General features: G+C 35.6%; 1 long non-coding RNA gene across 1 annotated transcript in view; it reads right to left on the bottom strand.

Annotated features, from left to right (window-relative positions):
* Positions 1 to 257: 257 nt before the first annotated feature.
* LOC112661434 (uncharacterized) overlaps positions 258 to 21,729 on the bottom strand; it is a 60,250-nt gene continuing 38,778 nt past the window's right edge. Inside the window, exon 3 of the long non-coding RNA XR_003137692.3 lies at positions 258 to 7,630. This is a non-coding gene — a long non-coding RNA (uncharacterized LOC112661434). The remainder of the gene's footprint in view (positions 7,631 to 21,729) is intronic.

Here is a 21,729-nt window from a genome sequence, read left to right as displayed (position 1 = left end):
ATTTTGTTGCTTATTTTAAAGAGAATTAAGGAAATCTTCAGAACAAAACTCACTCATCTTCATATGCTTACAACAAACAGGTGCATCTATTGCAAACTTTGCTCCTTCCCTCCTGTCCTGGAGGAAAAAGTGTATTTTTCCTTTATAATGCTTATTCTAGCACCTAATTCCCTAGGCCCCATCCCTCCCATATCTCCATGTGCTAGGTTTTATCAGTTTTATTCTTTTTTTTTTTTTTTTTTTTTTAGGGATGAAGATGGGGTTTGCTTTTTATTATAAAAGAAAAAGTAACTCCTCGGGAATCTTAACAATGGAAAGGAGCATCCCACACTCAGAATAGACACTAGGATACAAAATGACAAATGTTCTGACTCCAGGGCTGTCCCCATGACCTCATAGAGCAGAGATAGGAAGGAAACAGCCAAAGCAAATGGGTGATTCTGTAAAAACGAAGACTCAGAAAAACCCTACAACAGGATTAAAATCTAAACTTCTGTTTTGCTTTTTAAAAAAATTTAATATATCAAAAGGCCTGCTTTAGTGACATGCTAGTCCCATCAGAAAATAATCCCAATAACCTCTTGTCAGTAACATGCAAGTTGACCAGCCAACTCTTTATTTCTAAACCTCTATCAGTTTTATTCTTGTTTACTTTCCCTTTCCTGAAGTGTTTCTAAAATTGTGGTCTTTCCAATATACATCTCACATTCACCTGGCAGATTTAGTTAAAAACAGATTCCAGTGCTTCACCTCAAACCTACTAAATCAGCAATTCTGTGAGGCAGAACTCAGAAATCTCTTTTATCTGAGTGTCCTTGACAATATATTTGCACATGCTAAATTTTGAGAACTAGTGATATATACTTTTGGTTTGTTTGTTTTCATGCTTATTACATTAAAAATAGCCACTGGCTCTTCTCTCCCTCGATTTTTATTTGATCTTTCTTTTCCCTTTCGTTCTTTTAAAAGTATAGTTCATGGTGGCTTACAGAGTAGACTAAGATTCATTATCTGCCTTTCACTTCCAAGATGCTAGATATATCCTCCTAGGTCATCATGACATTTCTTGTGATAAATTCAAAAGATTTTTTTCTAACTTTTCAACTCTTTTGTAACTAGATTTCTGCAGTGTTTGACACTGATCTTTCCTTTACCTTGGCCGTTTTTTTTCTTAATTTCTTCCTACTTCTTTATCTTATGCCTTTATCCTATGCCTAAGCTCTAACTTATCTGCCTATCTCTTAAATATTGATGTATCTACGGTTCTACATCTGACAGCTTGCTTCTCTTCCTACACACTTCCTAAGTAATTTTCTGAACCTCTGTAGGTATCTGTACCTACCACTTACATAATAATGTAAGCTAAGATTTCTCTTCTAAACTTCATACCCATGTTAAATTCAGCTAAATCCTGGAGAGCTTTACCTAGATGTTCCATTCTAAACTCAATGAGTTCCAGTTTTAGGTCTGGCTTTCTTCTTTCAAGCCCCAATGTTTCTTCCTCCACCTTTGTGAATAATACTATAATCCCTCCAGATTTTAGAGTAATTCTGGATCCTTTCTCTCCCTCAGCTCATGTCCAATAGTCACACAAGCTATGAATATCTCCCTTTTAACTATTTTTTTGCATTGTCACAATTTTATTTTAGACTACATCACATGTAATGCAGAAAGCTACTATATTTTCTTGCTCTCCAACTTTGCTCTTCTTCTAATATACTTTCCACATCATCCACAGTTTTTTCTAAATATCAAATGTGATTATTGTCACATCCCCATTTAAAAAGTGTTTCCACATACTGTACCGCCAAGAAATACAAGATAAAATTTTGCAAAATCTACAATTTTAAATACAATTAAAAATATAAAATACCTAAAAATGAATAGTCCAAATGATGTGCAATTCTCTATAGAGAAAAACATTATTTAAAAACAGATAAGACCTAAAGAAATGGAAGATACATGGGTAGAAATGTTCAATACCTTGTAAACTTGTCATTTCTCAAAATCTATTCATACATTCATACAAACTCAATGAATACACCAGGGTCGTTTTGTAAAATTTTACAAGCTGTTTCTAAAATTTATGAAAATGCAAAGATTCAAGAATAGTCAAAGTGTCTTAAAAAACATGTTAAGATGATTATTTTCTACTTTTATTCAAAACTTGTAAAACTAGAACAAGACTGTGGAATGTTAGCCAAAGAATAGATAGGTACACAAATATTGTTTGGTGATAAAACCATTTTACTCTCATTCTTGAAAAATTTTTTTGTATATTTTTTATTGGAGATCGATTTGCCAACATATAGCATAATACCCAGTGCTCATCCATTCTTGAAATTAATAAGTTCTGCCTTTCTCTTCTTTTTTTCTCATTGATCTCTCTCCCCAAAGTTTATCAACTTTATTAGTCTTTTTAAAGAGGATACTTTTGGTTTATTTCCTATTTTCTAGTTTGCATTTGTTTTCTAATTAATTAAAAGTGAGTTTAACTTGTTCATTTTCTATATTCTTAAAATAGATACTTAGATAACTTATTTTCAGGCTTCTTTTCTAGTTCTTTCTGATTTCTTCTTTTACTCGAAATTGCTTAGAAATATGTTATTAAAAAAAGAATCATTATTTCAGAAAGTCAATGTTAGAAAGGAAGTTCTCTGGTAGCTGGTTGGATGCTTTGTTGGTAATGTTTTATTCTTTTTAAAACAAGTTGTCTTGCCTTCTCTTTTTTTTTTTTTTTGTCTTGCCTTCTTTGAAATTAAACATTTTAATAAACAGAAAAAATGTTATTAAATTTCTAAATATTTGGGTAACTATATATTTTATTGTTACCTTTTGCTTTTGATTCCTAGAGTACCTACAGTGTGGTAGGGGAACATCCTCTGAATGATTTGAATCCTTTGTAATTTGTTGGAAATTGTTTTATGGCCCAGCACATGACCAATTTTGGTAATTGTTCATATGCTCTGAAAAGAATGTGCATACTCTCATAGGTGGGTGCAGTTTTCTGCATATGCCACTTAATCAATATGGTCAATCATGTTTTCTGATATTTATATGCTTACTAAATTTTAAAGGTTGGTCTATCAGCTACTGAGAGAGGCATGTTTAAGTTCACCACTGTACCTATGAGTTTATCTTTTCTCCTAAATTATGCCAATTTTTGTTGTAAAGTGATTAGTTACCAGGTACAAACAAATTTTGAATTGTTTTCTTTCTGGTAGATTTATGTGGTTAGCAAAATCAAATGTCTGTTATTGACTCTATTAACATTTTTTGCCCTAAAGTTCATTGTATCTGATATTACTAAAAGTATACAAAGAATATCTTTTTCTATCCTGCTGCAATCTTTTTATATTCTTACATTTAAAACTTGTATCTTTTAAGGAGCATATAGTTTAGTGTTGTTTACTTATTCAGTCTGGAAATCTTTGTTTTTTAACTTGAATATTTAGTATATTCATAATGCAATTATTGATAATATTGCTTTTATATCTACCAACTATTTGTTTTCTATTTATACAATTTGTTTTATGTTTCACTGATCAAGTATCTTATTATTCTAATTTTCCCTCTCTTAACTTGTAAGGTACGTAAATACAGGAATAGATGTATATATTTTATGTAGCTTCATATATCTAAATATATTTACATATAGATACATAGTTATGTTTATAGATAGGTATAGGTATAGTTACACTATATATTTCTATTTATCCACACACATACTATATATATTTATATATACATATAGTTACCTCAGAAATTACTATATGCATCCTTTGAAACTTAGACTTATTATCATCTCATATAATAGTTTTTACTCTATTTAACAATGAGAAAAGTTATGATTTTTTAAACTTCTTTTAACATCCTCTGACATTTTGTTACTATTACGCATTTAATTCTCTACATGTTAAAATCCCCAAATATTGCTATTTAGTTTTTATTATAATTTTTTTATATTTATACATGCATTTTCCAATATCACTGATATTTTTCCTTCTCACATTTTTGTTCTTTTGTCAGGGATCATTTTACTTCTGTCTTAAGAATCCCCTGTAGTGTTCATTGTAATGTTTTTGCTGATAGTAAATCCTGTTTTTGTCCATTTGAAAACTCTTTATTTCTTTTACAACTATAAATAATAGATATTTCTAAAGCAGTTATTTTCTTTCATCATTAAATGTGTCATTACACTGTCTTCTGGCTTCCATCATTTCTGTTAAGGAATCAGCTGTCCACCATATTGTTACTGTTTTAAAAGTAATGCATTTTTTTTAAAAGATTTTATTTATTTATTCATGAAAGACACACAGAAAGAGAGAGAGGCAGAGACACAGGCAGAGGGAGAAACAGGTTCCATGCTGTGAGCCTGATGCAGGACTCAATCCTGGGACTGCAGGATCATGCCCTGGGCCAAAGGCAGGCACCAAACCGCTGAGCCACCCAGGGATCCCCTTTCTCTTTGCATACTTATAATGATTTTTTTCTTTCATTTTCAGCAGTTTGATTCTGACGTGTCAAAGTGTGGCTTTCATTGTATTTACCTTGCTTGGACTTTATACACTTCTTTTTTTTTTTTTTTTTTTTTTTTTTTACTTTATACACTTCTTGATTATATTATTTATCTCTGGTCAGATTTATACAATTTTGGAAAGATTATCTTTTGAAATACTAATTTTTTCCTATCATTTGTCTTTTTCCCTTCTGGAACTCCAATTTCTTATATGATAGACCTTCCCTGAAACATCAGTTAAGAAATATGTTTCCAGAAGAAGGAAATGTAACCTAAAAAAAGAACTTCAAAGCAAGAATCAGTGGTAAATAAAGGAGCTGACAAATATTGGGGTAAATATGAATAAGAATTTATACATAAAGTATTATAATTATTATTTACAACTTATTTAAAGTATTTTGAGAGAGGGATAAAAATACTGATTAACATTCAACTTTCCAGAGTCGCATGTGTGTGTTTAAAATGTACGACTGCTGGGATCCCTGGGTGGCGCAGCGGTTTGGCGCCTGCCTTTGGCCCAGGGCGCGATCCTGGAGACCCGGAATCGAATCCCACGTCGGGCTCCCGGTGCGTGGAGCCTGCTTCTCGCTCTGCTTCTCTCTCTCTCTCTCTCTGTGACTATCATGAATAAACAAATAAAATCTTTAAAAAAATAAAATAAAATAAAATGTAAGACTGTTTATTTACAAGGAGAAATAGAACAAAAGCTTTAAAAGTGTTATTGGGTTTTTAAATAAAACAATCTACTAAAGCTTGAAAGGAGGGGAAAATGGAGCACAGAGTAAAAGCAGATAAACAGAAATCACAAAATAAGATGGCAAAAATAAATGACGAATATGTCAGTTAAACTGAATTTGGCAGTTAAATAATGCAAAATATTTAATGCAAAATAAAAACTAAGGTTGGATTCAATAAAATGAAGCAATATTCTATTTAAAAGAGACACATTTAAAATATGAATATGCAGAAAGATTATAAGTAATAAAATATATACCATGCATTCAGTAATCAAAAGACATTCTACTGCAGAAGTCAGCAAAATTTTTCTGTAAAGGGCCAGATAAATATTTTTGGCTATATGTCACAACTACTGAACTCTGCAGGTGTAGTAAGAAAGCAGCCACAGACATTACATAAACAAATGAGCATACATGTGTTCCAGTAAGACTTTTATTTTTTACAAAAACATGTGATAGGTCATATTTGGCCAATGGGCCATAGTTTGTGACCTTTGGTCTATTGAAAAGTCATCATTATGGGCCTAACATATATACTAAGGAATATTTTAAGATACAAAGAAATAAATTAAGATATCATGGTTTTATAAGAAAAATTAATCTCAGAATTTGGAATAGGTATTCAGTAAAAATAGAGGAAAAGGGACTAGCAAAAATGGTAGATAGCCTGAATTTTTACCCTCTTCCTCATCATTAACTCATCATTTCTTCCCTTTTCCCTCATTCCCACCTCATACCAGTTCTAGACAAAGTAAAAATTAGGACATAGGCTTAGAGAGTGATTTCAGACAGCAGAGTTTATAAGACTAGAATCCCCAAGACGCATATGATGGAATGTAAGTGATCTTACTGGCTTACAATTCTGGGGCAGTGTTTAGCCAGCCACCTTTACGATATCACAGCTTGTGATAAAAGAGATTCCTAAAACTAACTGACTCCACAAGCATCCATGGGTAATTATTTAGGAAAAGATCAGAGGACACCAATACCATGTATACTTAGCATTATAATAATAAACTATAAACCCTGTGTAAAAGTTACTTACTGTCTCTTAATTATCATTTTTACCACTAGGTGGCCTTCATCCAAAGTTGTATTTACCCAGGAAGATGGCTTAGAAGTTGCAAACTGACAAGGCCTGACTCTCACCCACAAACGTGTTTTGATTGGCCCAAGATGTTTTCAAAAATTTGTAGTACTGGTCTATGTTTAAGATTCGAGAGTTCCATGTTATAAAACTGTATTTCTTGCCTCTCTACCTGCCAACGGCCGGTAGAGACTGACTCTACCAAATCCTTTCTATAAAGAGAGCATGTGTTCTCACATGAGGCCCTGCTTATTTTTTTCATCTTGTCTGCTTTAATCACTTATAATCCCATCTGGCCTCTATAGTTGTTTAGCTGTGTGATCTGTACATTATAGTTGTACCGGAAAGTCTCAAGCAATAGCTATTTATTCAACAAAACCAAACCAAACCCAAGAAAAATATAACTTAATACTGAAGTGTATTTCAGAAATATAGATGTAAAGTCAAAAGAGAAGAAATAAGGCAGAAATTAAGATCTGGTTACTACCTTATGGAAATAATACTGAATTAATGAAAGTAAAGGAGGCTTAGAGCAAGGTAAGCAGCAAGACATCATAAAAAGGTAAAAAACCAACAGCATACAGCAAATGTCAGTTGACTGAATCCAGTACTGGGCTAAGCATTTGATATAGATTCATGCATTAAATTCTTAAAATCATTCTATGAGGTGTGTTGTTTCCTTCATATTATACAGATAAGAAAGGTGTGTCCCAGAGTTTACATAACTTCTCCAAAGTCAAACACAGTAAGTGGCAGAAGTCGGTTTAAGCCCAGGTAAGTCTGAAGCAAAGGCCAAGCTTTTAGTTTCTACTCTAAGGCCCCTGCTGCAGAGAAATTATGTGGTAATTAGGTAGGCATGTAGTTTGGTTTGCTTTGCCATTCACACTGGATCTTTGTGAGCCCTAAAACTGGTTATCCTGATTTTCTCTGTTGAGTGACATCATTCCAGAAGGCAGACAGTTAGGAGTGCCCCTCTGTCTTCTCCATTTTGAAGAAAAGAAAAGGCTCCCTTTCAGGTAGCGCCATGGTCCATCTGGATGCAATCCTTCTTTTCCTTCTCTCTCAAGGATTCTCCTTCCTGTGAGAACTCCAAAACACCCAGTGATGCTTACCCAGGCTGAAAGAACCAGAAAATCTGCTCCCTCAGTGGCAGAGGCCATTCTTTTTTTTTACAGTTGCTGCCACACGGTGTCGCTATTGAAACACAGGGAACACAGCCACCCAGGTAGGGTTCCTGCTGCTTCATGTTGTTGCTGAGTCCCGGACAGGTGCAGTGGCAGGAAACCACTGCAAAAAAAAAAAAAAAAAAAAAAAAAAAAAGAAAAAAAAGCTTTGGTGTTTGGTGACCTACAACCACTATTGCCATCCATCATTTATCCACAGGGAGAAGAAAACTCTCCTTAGTATCCTTTTCCACTATGATAATTCTGCGCCATTGTAGGCCTGAGTACCCCCATGACTTCAGTCTTATTTATGAGACTAATTGAGTATACATATAAAGACATTTTTACAAGATCCACACTAAATTTCTGGGGTGGTTGAATTTGGAGGGATTTTTAGTCACAGCCATGTAATTGCTTACAATTACCACTCTACCCTCCTACCTTCTTTACTAACCCCTAATGTGAAAGAACTTCCTCTCTATCTTTGTCTCAATGACCATCCCCTTTTTCATCAAAAGTAGAACAACATTCCTTTATGGCAACACTCGACCTTGTTACAAAAGTATGGTTCATCTGGATTCAGTGAACTTTATGCCTATTAATCTCTCTATTGTTCAATAGAATTACTCTGCTGGATTCAATCACCTTGGCTTCAGAGATTTGATGTGGACTATTTGAAGCATCCTCAGTAGTTCAATGCCAAGTGGATGATCCCCAAATCCCTTCTTGGTAAAAAATAATTGATGTGATTATTATTTGCCAACTAAGAGCTAGGGGAGTATGCTGTGGAACAACAAATGATATTTAAATGAAGTTTCCATTTCTGCAAAATATTTTTCTCTTATAATTCCACTATATGCCAGTGTTCTTACTCATGAAAATATTTCTGTATCTTTAAGTACAGATATGAGATAAAGAGTAAATATGAAGAAAATGCTGAGCATGGATTTGAGGATCATCAAACGATTAGATCAGAAACAACCTTGGTAAATTTCCATTTTGTTCTGGACATAGAGTAATACAGACATATATTCAACCGTCAACTAATCTGAACAAAGAGAAATTCATAAATAACCCAAAGTCAAAGTTGAAATAAACTATGCATCATCTTCTACTGCTTCCCAACTCCCTTCTACCAACCTAGAAGCAGCCTATCTCCAAGGTTTGGCTCAAATTTCCCTAAAGCCACCATCCTTGCTCTGGTCCTCTGGGGAAAGGAGAGGGAGGTCTAGTGAATATTGGTGGCAATAATAACTAATTACTGTCTAATTTCTGAGTCCTGCTTCATTATCCTTTAAGTAGGAATTCGATTACTCTATCCCATTGTAATTGAGAAGTACCTGTATCCTAATCTCTGATCTCCCAGGAAGTAGAACTGCATATCCCCTCTAGTCAATCAGTTCTAGAAGTAATTAGCCAAGGAAATCATTTTAAAAAATTAGTACATTGATTAATTTCCCTAGGAATTAAGAAAAATAATTTCTTGAGAAGTCATATATCTTTAAAATGGAGGGTATTAAGTAACTAATACTTTTTACATCAATGATACAACCCCTCCCAAAGCAAAAAGGGAGAGTTTAGCATTCTAGAAAGTTCTTATAGACCATGATATTCAAAGTTTGATTTTTTTCAGTTACAGATAAGGAAACTCATTGTTATCAACATTAATTTTCTCATCTGTTAAATGAAGGGCTCCAAATGATTTGACCTCAATTGCAGGGTTAGTTACTGGGGTGGAAAAAAAGTTCCTATCTAAGGCACTTTCTATTACCATACATTGCATTAGAACTAATCAGTCATTGTCTTCTAAAACCACTACCCCCCCCCCCCCCCCAGAAATCAATGATATTCCACATTAGAATTCCAGGATACAGCTTTTAGAACATTTGGCTGGAGCTGAGAAGGAAAGTTGCTGGCATTGCGGCTATTCTTTTGTGGTTTACAGGCAATCCAAACAACAGTTGTGTGCTGTTATATTTCAGTTCTCAAAGACTGGTGGGATCCCATGTTATGGTATGCTTAAAATAAAAACAGAGAGACCTCCTTTCTGAGGCTGTGGGATGACATGCAGTTTTGTGCCACTTCATCAGAACTTGGGTCTTTTGACCAGAGCGTTTATTACAAAGTGCAGTAAAGCACAACACAACCACAAGAGAAACATTAGAACTCTCTCTCCCTTGTGAATTAGTCTAAAGAGATTTTCCTTCAGAAATCACATGTCTGCCTCTGTGCTCACTATGCCCTACCCTCAGTCTCACTGAATTAATCTTCCATAGGCTTCTGCAAAGAAAAAAGCCCCACTGAGTTGGAAAGCAGGGAAATACACATTGTATAGCCTTTTTCACTGAATATCTACCCTTCTTTGGAAGGCAAACTGTGTTATCGAGTTATCTTTAGGAGTGAGAGTTGGGTTGGAAGAGATGCATTCAGATTTAGTTCCAGTGAATTTGAAGTAGAGGACAGAACATGTAAACAAAGATCTCCTTTGGTGACTGGGGAAAAATTGAGCAATATGTTGGAGTTAGAAAAACTGAAATAAAGGAATTTATTGTGTGGGGAGTTAATTCACATACACACAGAAGGCTTCTGAAAGTCTGTCACTAGCTTTCCAATCAGTTCTTGTACCACCCACTGGTTTAGGTTCATGATGGCCTACTTTGCATCTCTATTCTTTTTCTGTGACCCTGAGACGGTAAGGAATTTCAATTTGCCCTTTTTAAATTTTAATATTTATTTTCCCCTTATTCTTAAAAGAAAAAAAAAAAAGAAATGTCGCACTTGGCTGGAACTTCGATTACATGGTTGCCTGAGGCTGGGTTGGAGCTGGAAAGTTGCAAAATAAATCAAAACAAGCTGTGTTCTTGTGTTTCTAAATTATTAAACATTTACATTTGACTGGTCAAACAGTGTCTTTTTCCTAAATGTATACACCCTTGATTGAGCGGCAGAGTTTGGTGTCAGTAATTTGGAGGATACCTCATTCTATCAGAAGGCATATTTTAGGCCCCATTCAACTAAACTTTGCTGATGGAATAGAAAATTTAACTACAAGGGTGGACTTTTTAAAAAATTTATACCCATAGAGTACATAAACACTCTAAACCAGCAAAGCAAAGAAAATGATGTGTTTATGATGCTAATTACTGAACTTCACCAGCTCAGTCTAAGATATATTAAAAAGTTGCTTAGATTGGCAATATACCTTATTCCATTAAGCTTTAGCCTTATTTTCCCCCTAAGTCAGAGTACCAACCCAGAAGGAAGAGGCTAGAAAATCTGAATAATGTTATAAAGTGATCTAATAATAAAAGAATGTTTAAAGCAATTTCTACTCTAGGGTCATATGCTTTTTAGATTGAAAAAAGTTCACAAAGCTTTGAAAGATGACAGACCTGTAACCAAAAGAAAAATGCAGTATAGTATACTCTACTTCCTGTGTGAGTTGTAGGGGATAATATTTAAGGGTACAATGGAAAACCAAGTTAAATGCTAATAATCTCCTCTGGAAGAAAAATCATTTAGATTATCTACATCTTTGTTACCATTTTCCAAAAACATTTTTGTGAATATTCTACAATTTGCATACTTTGCAGATTGAGAAATATAGTGGTTATCCACAATAGTTAATGAGAACAACCCAAGATTTCCATTTTTTCCGTAGTGTTTCAAAACCTCTAGGCTAAGTCATCCTCTCTTTGACGTATCTTTAAACATTACACCTAGTATCAGATTATTCCATCACATAGCATTTTGTTAAAATATACTGAAACAAGTACATAATACGATATTTCCTGTGGTACAATATTCCCACCTTGCAAATGTTCCCACTAGAGACCACTCATAATCACATTATGTCTGAGTGGTGATTGAGGGAATGTCTAATAGATTAACTTTCCCATTCTCCTGCATAGTCAGCTCTTCCCAGGCTCCCATTAATGGTTGTTTTTAACCAGATTTCTCTTGAATGATAAAAGAGGCAGGAATCAGAAAAGTTGTAAATAGATAACCACTGTGCTACTTTATCCTCCAGTATTTTTTTTTCAAAGATTTATTTATTTATGATAGACATAGAGAGAGAGAGGCAGAGACACAGGAGGAGGGAGAAGCAGGCTCCATGCTGGGAGCCCGACGGGGGACTCGATCCCGGGACTCCAGGATCGTGCCCCGGACCAAAGGCAGGCACCAAACCGCTGAGCCACCCAGGGATCCCCTATCCTCCAGTATTGATCTAGGGTATTGATGAAGATTGTTACATGGGATAGAAATAATTCTTTGGGTCTTCATCTTCTATCCCGAAGCCCCAAAACCAGTCTGTCCCATCTTGGTCTGAAGAATGTGTTCAGGCCTTAGAAATCATAGATTTCAATATCCTACATTCTTACCAACACCTCCTGACCTTCTTGGAGGATCTCCTTATCTTTACCCTAGAAACGTCCCTCTCCTCAGTTCTTCATCTTGTCTCACCCAAGTGTCCCCTCACTAGTAGCTTTCCTACCTGCCCTGAACCTCATGATTGATCTTCTCTACCTTTTTACAAGCCCCTTGGGTTTACCTATACTCTATTCTCCTGCTATCCACTCTGCATACTATCTGACCCTTGGCTAAAAGACAAGGAATAATCTACTTTTTTTCCTACTTTATCTAGGGGACTTAGCCCTTAATTGAACAACTCTGCAAACTGATAAAACCTGACTTCTGGGCTCTGACTTCACAAGTCACTGGCCTTCTATCTGCACTTTTATTAGCTAACGTAAGTTTCCCCTTTCATTCCATTCAACGATTCTTCTTAATATAAACCGTGACTTTTCTGCCATTAAATTCACAATATAACTTGTCCTCACATATCTTCTCAATGTTAAATTCTACTCAGAGTATATTCAAAGCTTTCAATGGTTGGTTTGAGTATTTTTAATTTTTTTTCTCATTCTGAATTTTCCATCCTATCTGCAAATTTATTTATCACCTATCCAGTTTTACCTTCTTTCCTTTGGTCTAAGTTCTCCCTACTTAGGTGATGGGCAGCCACCCAGCCCTTGACCTCATGCACTTCCTTCTATCATCCACTGTCTCTCTTAAATGTTTGATCACTTCTGTCCTACTTGCTCTTTTACCACCCTTCCTCCCCACAAAAAGCACCATAATTAGTGATCCACAGATCCTAGATTGAAGGATGAGATGTGCAATGTATTTGCCATTCAGATCTGCTGAATTCTGGCTTCCACTCTCAGCACTCCATTGAAGTTGCTCTTGTTGGGAGTCCATAATAGTATTGTCACCAAATAGTCATTTTTAGTTTCTATCTTACTGGATCCCTGTACTTTATGTAACACTGTTAATGCTATCCTTTTTTGAAATGTGTTATGCCATTATTCTCCAAGACACACTACTTTCTTACTTCTATCTCCAATTCTATGGGTGAATCTCTTTCTATCACATATTCTTTAATTTTGGATTATTTTCTCAGCCCTCTGCCCATAACCATGGACAAAAAAAGTATGTAAAGTTAACTCATCCTATGCCATTTTTAACTATCATCAGTATGCTTTTGACTTCCAATTCTATATTTCCAACTCAACTTCCTCCCCTTCTTGAGATTTTCACTAGCTGGCTGGACCAGTTATTAATTTTTGAGAGAATCTAAATCTAGTATTTCTATAAGCAATCTCTTCCTACTGCATTCTTTCCTCAAGCATTTTTACATAACCTAATATGCACTGGCTATACAAGCAGCCACCCAAATTCAAGCTTAAAGTCTGCTGTACCTTTTAGCTCCTTATTTCCTCACTATTTATACCACACTCTTAACTTAGTCGTGGATTATATCCCAAATATTCTGCTACCATAACTCTCTTCTCCAACTATAGTTTCACTGCCAGGGATCAGGCTGCCATCATAACCCTCAAGGAGATGCAGAAGATGCCTACATACCCTCTTTGCTACTCATTTTGTCCCTTCATTTTCATTTTCCTCAAAATTTCCAATCACTCTTCTTAGATGAAGACTGATTACATCATTTTCATGCTTAAGACTCTTCAGTGAATGCCCAGAGAATAATGCCTGGGCAACTTACTGTGGTATTTCATGCTCTAATCCTTACCTACCCCTTTAGCTATGAATGTCAGAACACCCTCCTTCAAACTTGCTGCTGCTGCAGCAACATGGGATGGATGGTATTTTCCACATTCTTAAAATTTTCTTTCTTTGTTGCTTTCACTCACATTGTATCTTTTTCCTTTTTTAATTTTTAAATTTTTTTCTTTTTCCTTTTTTTAAAAGGAAGCTTTATAAGGAGACTATCCTGTAGAAATTGTATTGTAAAAGATTTCCATAAACAGTGGGAGTTAGAGGTAAATATTCTTTTTACTTTTGTCCTCCAGTATTCCATTACATGCCTGCCCTCTATTATTTTCTATAAATGTAGCTATTCAGCAAAAGTTTGTCCATAGTTTTTGTGAGACTAATTTCCCCTACTGGACACACACACACACAGTGACATGTAATTTTGTGTCAGTTTTGCAGTTATTCAGCAAAAGTTTATCCATCGTCTTTGTGAGACTAATTTCCCCTAGTGTATACATATAGTGTATACACACACACACACACACACACACACAGAGTGACACATAATTTTGGCACACACTGAATCTAATAATTATTGAGAAGTTATAATCCTCTTCTGAGTTGTCTGCTAAAGTCCAGATCCTTCAGTGCTTGTGGGAGGATGCTAAAAATCATAAGGACCAAAGAGAGAAGAGAAACTATGACAGATTTCCAAGGATAAATGTCCCTGCTATAGGTGAAGAGAGCATGTATCCCTAGTTCCTTCCCTCTTCCCTAATGCTGGCCCACTTTCTTATTGTTATGCTGTGAATTTTAACAGCATTGGGTGGATCCTGAAATAAGGATGTAATGCAAAAAAAATGGCAATGAGAAGAGGGTTTTGCTTTTGTCTTAAAGATTTTATTTATTTATTTATGAGAGACACAGACAGAGAAGCAGAGGTATAGGCAGAAGGAGAAGTAGGCTCCCTGTGGGAAACCCAACGTGGAACTCAATCCTAGGACCCCAGGATCACGCCCTGAGCCAAAGGCATATGCTCAACCACTAAGCCACCCAGGCATCCTGAGAAGAGGGTTGCTTGTATATCTTGGTCTAAAATGTATTCCGTTGAATCAGATTTAAGTGTTGTAAGGAGCTGTTTTCACCTGAGACTTATTTGGATAGGTTATTGTCTTTGTAAAGGCAGGTAACAACAAATAGGACCTGTCTTTGCTTTTATTAAGCTTCTCTTATGTCTCATGGGAACAGTATCTGCAGAAGGAGTCTCTCTAACATCTTTTGCCTGAAATTTCCTACCTCATTCCCTATATCAGATGTCATTTGTACCTGTCTTACACTTTCTCAGCCTTATCCCTGATTTTAGCCATGTTATGGCAAAAAACTCTGTGAACATTTTGTCTCATGACATACTAACATGACTAATACCTCAGCTGCCCATGCTCCCTTTTCAGGACTTCTCATTATTGCAGCATAGGACACAAAAGACCACTCTGCATGAATACATTTGCAGACCAAAAGCTCAGGTATTAGTAACCTGTTGAGGAACCCTCAACCAATGGGGATCAGGAAGTGATAGATAACAAATGCTCTCTGTTACTCTGCAGGAGGATAATCCTGATAGGCATCTACACACTCTTTAGGGATCCAGCCCCAGGAACTCATGAAATGATTTATAACATATGAGCATGTAGCAGTACTACCTGTGCCTAACAAAAAAAGAGTGATGGAGACTTTTGCTAAGAATCAAGTTGGTGCCATGTTGGCAAAATAAGAAGAATGGTGGGGAAAACTGCATAAAAGAAAACTAGCTATTAGCCACCCCATCGGTCAGTACATTGCATCCCTTCCTTATAGTGAAAAGAGGAAGACTGCCGTAAAACATGCTATGTCCACAGAAGGCTAGCAGGGAAATGCAAATAAATGTGAGCACACAACAGTAATCACAATATTATCTGTGGGAAAACTACAAAGTAATGGAGTTAAAAGAGTAAACTGAATGAAACTTTAGAAAATGTATAAATGCAGACAGCTGAAGAACAAAAAAGGGCTCTTAGAACTATTAAAAGGACAATCCAAAGATTGAAAGATAAAAATTAGGAAAATCTCCCAAAGAGCATGACCAAAACCCAAAAATGAGTGGAAAAATGTGATAAAAAAAAGGATCAATTCAAGAGGCCTAATATCTTAATAATAACAAATTCATTAAAAGGGTGGAAAAGAATGAAAGAGATAAATTATTAACAGAGTAATCCATTCAAAGTTCTTGAAGAAATTTTTCTCAAATCAAATGTCCCACAAAGTATCAGGCATGACAGGTAGCCTTTCATTCATTTAATATTATACTCAATTAATATGTTAGTAAGTAAAAAGGAAAATATTAACTAAATTTCTTAAAACACAAAATAATAAATAAATTTGAATCACTATTTGTAACAAATGTGCCATCTAAAATAGAGACATGGTATATTCATTTTTGAACATCAAAAACTTTCAGAAAACTAATCTTTCAGAGTTAAACTAAAACTGCTATGGCAAATCAAATTTGCAGTCATTTTCATACAACCTGGAACTAAGCGAGTTTTTACATTTTTAAATAAAAACAAAACAAAATTAAGAATATATGACAGAAACCATATGTGGTCCACAAAACCTAAAATATCTGCTACCTTGGTTTGCTGACCACCTATACTAAGCATAACGATGAAGGTTATATGCTGTCCCTCCATTATGCTAGTCTTCTTCAAGAACATGAAAGAGATTCTAAAAGACTCCATCACTAAGAAACTGAGAATCTTAGATTTATGAAATGTCTAAAAAGCTTCTGCCAAGTGGACACCATGGGGAGTTCCAGTACTATGGATTTGGTGATGGGTTTGTTAGTTACATGAGAAACCACTTAGGGTTGTCAAAGGTCCAGGAGCAGTGAAGGGGTCAGTAAGGAATCAGAAAGAACATACTTTAAAGACATTCACATTAAAAACATAAAAAATGTGCTGTGCTGACCAATCAACATATCCTGTTTATATAAACTGATGTGATTTGTACTAAAGTCATTGATGTATGGATGTCATGTTTCAGAATTTCTGCTGCTTCTGTAACTTTATAATTTTCACACATATCTAAGAATGAAAATTTTGCTTATTTTGAGGCAGTCTCCTCATAGATTTGTGAATTTCTTGGCTTAATATATTGCAGGTCAAAGATTTTCTTGTGATGTGGTAGAAAAAAATCTTAATGCAAAAGGAAATGTGGCTTTGGGCTGAAGTTTATAAAGACCTAATTCAATAGACCAACTTCCCAGATGACCCCAATAACCCCTGCCTCTTGGTAGTCACACTCTGTGTAACGCCCTTTCCCAGAATGAGGGCTGAACCTCTGACTTGTGTCTAGTGAGTAGAATACTTTAATTGATTAGGTTACAAAAATGATGACTTCTGTCTTACTAGCAGACTGTCTTGCTGGCTTTAATGGCAAGATGGCTGAGAAGATCACATCACTAGGAACTGGGAGCAACCTTTGGCCAACAGCCAGGGACGAACTAAGTAAGGCATTTAGTACAACAGCCAGTGAGGAATTGATCCCCATTGGCAACGGTCAAAACAGCCTAGAAGCAGGCCTGCCCCAGATGATTGTGGAGATGGCTGCCGACAACACTGTGGTTATAGCCTTGTGAAAATCCCTGAGCCAGAGGACCCAGATTGTCTAAGCTCAGATTCCCCCAGTAGAGACTATAAGATTTCTGTTTTGGGACGCCTGGGTGGCTCAGTAGTTGAGGGTCTGCCTTCAGCTGATCCCGTGATCCTGGGGTCCTGGGATCGAGTTCCACATCGTGCTCCCTGTGAGGAGCCTCCTTCTCCCTCTGCCTGTGTCTCTGCCTCTCTCTCTGTGTCTCTCATGAATAAATAAATAAAATCTTTTTTTTTTTTAAGACTTCTGTTTTCAGGCTCTAAGTTTGGGTGTGATTTGTTACACAGCAGTAGATGACTAATACACATATCATAGGAAGAAAATGTTTTGCATGTTGTTCTAGGGCCAGTTTGTGATTCTGCCAGCATCTCAGGATGGTGAATATTCTATAGTACTTATGTGGGGCTGTGCCTGCACCAAGTCTTTAGTTCAGTTACATTCTGCATCCAGACATTTCTTCCTCTTTGACTTACCCATTTTTCATATTACTATAACCTACATATCTAAGTATAAAAAAAAAGGGTCATCTCTAGTTTCAGTAGAAATTGATTTGTCTTTTTGAGAAATGAATTAGTACCTTGCCACATACCCCTTACCAAATAACAGATCCTGTGATAACTACATTTATTTTAGAATACTTTGTTAGTCTTTAAATAAATGATTAGATAGTATTATCAAATAATAGTCATTCAAAACATATCAATATTAAAAATGTTCCGTAATTTTTTACTTCTCCAATCATATATTTGAGAGGTAAATAGGAAACATCTGGCAGAAAGATAATATTATTTTATTCTTCTGTTTTAAAAAAATGAAAGTCCACAGCATGAGACTTTTTCACATTTTTGCTTTTTAGATCATATTTATGATCAGTTTCATATCCTTTAAATTGATCTTATTTAATGAGATTAAAGCTGATTAAAATTTTTATTTAATGATATGATTCTGCAATTTGTGCAATATAACTTGTGTGATGGAGGAGAAGAATGGCCCAGGGGCTACATTAGAAAACACTAGCCATGGGTTGATGATTGTTGAAGCTGCTGGTGGACACATTATACTATTCTCTCTACTTTTGTATGCATTTGTAATTTTCCATATGTGTGATGAACTTCTATATAAATATTTCATCTCTCCCAAGGATCTTACTATAGTATTATGTGATTTTTTTTTATAAAACCACATGATGCTTTCAAGTTTTTTGATATACCAACCAGCAACACAAACATGTTTAACATTTTCTATTTCCAACAGGACTGCTCATTTTGAAGGAGACATGCTGTAGAGACAATTTTAATAATGACAACTTTTAATAATGACTAAATTTTATTGGTGACTACAGACATTATGCTACATGCTTTACATGAATTATTACAGTCGAATCCATACTATCCTTGAGTGGTGAGAAGTTACTAGTAACTTACCTGTATAATTTACTTAAATAAGTTACTAGTAAAACTTATACGTGAGAAATTTATCTCACAGGTTGAATATAAGTCAGAATCCTATGAAAGCCAGTATACATTCTAAAACACTGTATGCTATACTGTGGCATTATTTTTTCCTATTGTAATGCTTCTCTGGAAAGTTCTTTGATGTCCCACCAAGTTTGGTATCTTTTCTTTAAATACTTAATAAATTGTGCATCAAAATATTTCCTGACACAGATTCTAGTAGATGTTTATAGTTTATCTTTGAAGGGTAAATAACATAAATGAGTCAGTAGCCATTTTTCACTGAGATCCTGCTTAGGGTGGTATTAGAAAATTATAAAACTGAATAGTTTTATTTATCATTGGTTAAAATTATAGTCAACATAAGAGACCACTAGCTTTCAAAATAGTTAAAAAGAAAAATCTGAAACAATAAGAAGATAGTTTGATATGAGGATCTGTAGAATTAACAGCAGTGGGCAAGATATTGAGAGAAGCTGGAAAATAGTTAAGCCCCATTATTCTGTATTCTGATATAAAATTTTTGACTTTGCTTTTCCAAGAAATTTTCCTATGGTTTGCTTCTGCATGACAAGAGACTAGAAGACAGGGATGTTTATTTTGTTTTTGTGGGACACTGTATTGTCATTGTTTGTTTGCTATAGTTACACTTACTCATTACCCTTGTAGAATTCAACCCACAGTCTGTGATGTCACTAATGTTGCTATAATCAACACAAACGCCAATACAAAATCAGCCTAGATCCTTTAGGAGTTAAAATAAGCATTTGTCAGCTTTTTCTTTCTTGCATATATTATGACAGATTTGTTTTTAAAATACAACATAAGTTCTCTGACTTTCATCTCCACTTAGTTACTGAGCTAGCTGTACTAATAAATTATCTGGGTTTGGATCTTGGCCCATATTATACTCTATGGCCATGGGAAAGCCTCTTTGCTTTTCCCAATCTCCTTCTCAATCAGTAAAATGGAAACCCAAGCCTTGATTTGAAGTTACATGGCATATGGCATAAGAATCATAGTAAGTGCTCAAATAAAGATCATTTCTTCCCTTCATATAAGAGGCAGGTTGATTTTCCTTTTGTTTCTACAGAAACTTTTCTTTTAAACAAATAATAACAGTATTTCATGAAGAATTACTTGGAATTCTCATTTAGTTAAAAGATGACAGTTAGGAAGTTCAATATGATTACATTATTTTTACAGAAGATGAGGCAGAGGGGAAAGTTTATGGGTATGTATATCATCCTCAAACTTAGAAAAGATTTAAGATATCAACTAGACATTCCTTACTTAAAAAGTATGTTTAGTCAATGGGATAGTTATTTCTAAAAACATGTTACATTATTTGTAAGTTGAGTGCTCTACTAGTTTTTTTCTCAGAAATATTTCCCTATATTAGCTCAGTGTTTCCAAACTTGCCTGATCATGAGGCTCTCCTAAATTAAAAACCGATGTTGAGATCCCCTCCCCTGGAGAGGCTGATACATTAGAGCTAGGGCAGACATCTGGACATTTAACTGTTGCCCCAGGTGGTTCTTATGCTCAGGCAAAGACAGGAAAGAGTGCATCTGCTGATATTCCCATTTTGCTGATTGGGGAAAAGTGTATATGTGCAAGTCAACCACTAAAATTACATTTTTCCTGTCATAGTACGCGTAAACTCACTGATTCCTCAGAGTTAACAGTGAGGTAGCAGCCTGCAGGTCTAAAAACTTAATTACAATGAAGGCTTAGACGGTGATTTTGCCTCAGTGTTTTGAGCCAGGGTTAGATTTCAGAGTTAATATATATGTTTTCCAAGCAATTCCCCTCCTCAATGTTTTCTCGCTGGCACACTGAGGATCTCTCTTCATCCTTCCCATCCTCCTTTCTTCTTCCTTCTTTCCTTCCACCCATCTAATCATCCATCAAGTAGGCATCAAAGTAGAAATAAAGACTAAGAGAAACTGTTTTAGTCTTTCTGGGCTGCTATAACAAAATACTATAGATTAGGTGGCTTATAAACAACAGAAATTTAGTTTTCACAGATCTGGAGGCCAAGAAGTCCAAGATTTGATTTGATCTTGGACAGTCATCTTTTCACTGTAACCTCATATGACAGAAGGGGCTAGGGAGATCTGTGGGGTCTCTTTTATATGGGTACTACTTCTCTCATGGTGTAAGCACCTCCCAAAGGCTCTAGATACCATCATATTGGGCACTAGGTTTCAATATGAATTTTGAGAGAACACAAAATCCAGTCTGTACCAGAAGCCTTTGGCTTCAGTGTCACAGTAAAGTAGGGAGACATGCTTGCCAAGATCAGATCAACATAGAAGGCAGAACTAAGAGAGGAAGACAGATAAAAGGGGGTGGAGAAGGAGTGGCAGGCTGAGGGAAACAATATATACTCTCTGTCAAGTTATTTTGTCCCTCCCCTCCATTCAATAACACATTTATGCACCAATTATCAGTCTGATTGCCCTTTATAGTAACAGTCGTGTCTAAATGCCATAATTTTGCCTTGCCAAAATGCTAGAAAGCCCTAAAGAACAAGGCAGCCTCTATCACTATATCTGCTGCACTACTCAGTAGAGGACCTGGCACATAAAAGATGGTCTCATGTTTTTGAAAAATTTAAAGGGCTACACTGTGGAAGGAGCCTCAGTGTCCATCAAAAGATTAATGGATAAAGAAGATGTAGTTTATGTATACAATGGAATATTACTCCGCCATTAGAAACAACAGATACCCACCATTTGCTTCAACGTGGATGGAACTGGAGGGTATTATGCTGAGTGAAATAAGTCAATCAGAGAAGGACAAACATTATATGGTCTCATTCATTTGGGGAATGTAAAAAATAGTGAAAGGGAATAAAGGGGAAAGGAGAAAAAAATGAGTGGGAAATATCAGAAAGGGACACAGAACATGAAAGACTGCTAACTCTGGGAAACGAACTAGGGTGGTGGAAGGGGAGGTGGGCAGGGGGTGGGGGTGACTGGGTGACGGGCACTGAGGTGGGCACTTGACGGGATGA

Source organism: Canis lupus, chromosome 18, assembly GCF_003254725.2.
Source record: "Canis lupus dingo isolate Sandy chromosome 18, ASM325472v2, whole genome shotgun sequence".
NCBI lineage: Eukaryota > Metazoa > Chordata > Mammalia > Carnivora > Canidae > Canis > Canis lupus.
The sequence above is the reverse complement of the archived record's forward strand: the minus strand, read 5'-3'. Positions and strand labels throughout refer to the sequence as shown.